Source organism: Halyomorpha halys, unplaced genomic scaffold (genome assembly GCF_000696795.3).
Source record: "Halyomorpha halys isolate HHAL.00 unplaced genomic scaffold, Hhal_1.1 Scaffold156.1, whole genome shotgun sequence".
Classification (NCBI taxonomy): Eukaryota; Metazoa; Arthropoda; class Insecta; order Hemiptera; family Pentatomidae; genus Halyomorpha; species Halyomorpha halys.
The window spans coordinates 243,963-246,704 of NW_027104937.1; the positions used below are offsets into that span (position 1 = coordinate 243,963).

The window sequence follows — 2,742 nt, forward strand, 5'->3', positions numbered from 1 at the left end:
ATCATATATTAGGTCATGGACTTGACTTTAATTTTAAGCTTATATAAAAGTTAAATAATCATATATATTTATTATTATTATTACTTTTTTTTTTTATCATTCCAATATAACTGGTACTATCTATTTACCACCCAAATCTTGTTCCAGGACTAGGACAGATAAGCGGGGTTCAACTGTAGTATTAAACTACAGAAGTAAGTTACATCCAGAAAAAAAAAATTATATGAAACAGAAAATAAATAAAATTTTCCAGCCAAGATGATTAAAAAATAACATGTCATAGGCACAATTCGGCAAAAAAAAACATGTCAAGTCGAAGCAGCCTTAAGAAGTTTTAGGGGACACCTTAGTGGTAGGGGGAATAGTCAAGTCACGTGCCTAGAACTTACCTGTCATGAAAGACGAATTTGTCTCCATCCGACTCCTTGCACTCCCCTTTCGATTCGATGTGGGTACTGTTGATGGCGATGGAGGACTTGCCGCTTCCCAACTGGAACCACTCTCCGGCCCATGTAGGAGGCAACTGGCAACCGCCTGAAACGTCGAACAGATGATAAATAAATTGGATACATAAAACAAAATACATACTACATAATATAAATAATTTATTATATTTGGAACGGAATAGAAAAAGGTGAATGAGCTCCTCATATGCCGTAAGGTGTTATTATAATCTGATCTTCAGTGCGATTAAAACCCCCCAAGATAATTTTTACCATAAAATACTTGAACATCTTTTATTATAAAAAAAAAAGTTTAAAGTACCACCATCGGGTGGTTCCTTCCCAAGACTATCAACTGTTCGAAACCAACCTCCAATTTACTTATATATTTCTTTGAACAGTTGTAAATTTGAAAAAATATGCATTTAAAAATTATGTCCATATTGTTTTCCGAACTCCAGATATGAAATAAATTTTTATTAGGTTTTAATTTTCTTTTCAGGCCCTAGGGCTCATTGGGAACGGTTAGATGTAGGTCGATTATACCCCCCCCCCAATGTATATTCAAAAAACTTTTCATCAAAATAGGTGAGTACACAACAATTGTCACTGTGATGAGCAAATTAATCAGGAATTTACGCCTGTAAAGTAGACCATTGATATAATAGTAAATTTTAAAGGACTTCACGACCAATTTATTCTTAAAAAATAAATATATGATAGTAGTTATTAAATAGTATTATTTCATATATAAGGAAAACTTTCCTCAAAAAAATTTACTAAACTAATGTTAATAAAAACTAAAAAAAAAAATCTACAATCCCTAATGTGTTGAAAATAGATTTTTTTTTTAAATTTCAGTAAAAGTTTTAAATTTATTTGAGATATGTGAATAGAAGAATATAAATATTCATCATGAATCACAAAGATCACTGTTTCATGTAAAGCGGAAAATGCAGAAGCTTTTTTAATAAAAAAAAAAGTGTGATAAATATTAATAATGGAATGCAGTACGAATATCACAAAATTTATATATTTATAGTTAGAATATTACTAGAATTTTTAAAAACAAAATCTGGACCGTCCTAAAATGATAGTAACAAACAATTAAAACACTAAAAAAGAATGAAATATTGTTTCAAAATAAGTGAAATATCATTCTAAAAATATATCGTACATAAAATAAGCTATACGTCCATCCAGTATATCCTATAATATTTGGAACAGGCAATAGTTAAAATACCCAAACTAAACAATTATAATGAGAGAGGATGATAATATTGTAATATATTAACAAAGGGTTATATTATTATATTACATTATATACAATTTATATTATTGTTTTTATATAAGATAAAAATATAATACAGAATTTTTACAGAGTAATTTAATGGGAAAATTATTCTAAATAGTTAAAGACATTTTAACAGTAATGATCTCAAATTAAATTTAAATAATGATTTACTAGAAAAATAATCCAAAGATTACTTTTGATTTAAATTAGGCGAATGAAATCAAAACCAATGTATTATAAAATGTATTTCATCATTAAACTCCAATAACACTATAAATAAGACACTACGCTTTATGAAGATGAAAGTTTTGAGCGGCCTAAAAGTGGAGATGAAATATCTACGGAAAATAGTCCCCAAAATCCTTTCTCAATAACTCCTAAAACAAACAGTAAGCTACTTTTCGCACCACTTTTCAAAACTTGTTGAATTAATTCTTCCACATATTTAAAGTTCCTATGTTAATAATTAGTCCATATCGAGTGAGAAGTAATGAATCTATTCAAAGGGATTAAATGCAAAACAATTTCATCTACGCAATTTATAAAATGAAAAATCGAAGGATAAATAATCCTTAACAACTCACATCATCCAAGGTCACGTCACGCTTATCAGAATTCAACATCCTTATCTAACATTTCTTTAAAAAATTGCAATATTACCATACATACCTCGATTATTTGTAAATATAGAGGAAAAATATAAAGTGTTTTGGAATCACTAGCTCATAAACCGATAGACAGATCCATTTTTTTTTTCTCTATGCATATGTACTAAATTCTGTAACATAGTCAAAAAAACTTGTCCCCAATAGACCCTAGCACTAAAACTCCTGAAAAGATCCTGATGAAACATGAATGTCTTTTTCCTTACACATCCACAAATTTTCTAAAGTACAACAAATACCCGAAATAATAAATAACAATTTATAAATAAAGGAAACCTTTATTTATTATTGCCAGAGAGGCACTCGCGCTCCCTGGCCGAGGGACTGCCGTTCTTACCCC

At 29.2% G+C, this 2,742-nt stretch overlaps 1 long non-coding RNA gene across 1 annotated transcript in view; it reads right to left on the bottom strand.

The window, feature by feature from the left end:
* Positions 1 to 362: 362 nt before the first annotated feature.
* LOC136795489 (uncharacterized) overlaps positions 363 to 2,742 on the bottom strand; it is a 483,063-nt gene continuing 480,683 nt past the window's right edge. The window contains exon 3 of the long non-coding RNA XR_010843119.1: positions 363 to 534. This is a non-coding gene — a long non-coding RNA (uncharacterized lncRNA). The remainder of the gene's footprint in view (positions 535 to 2,742) is intronic.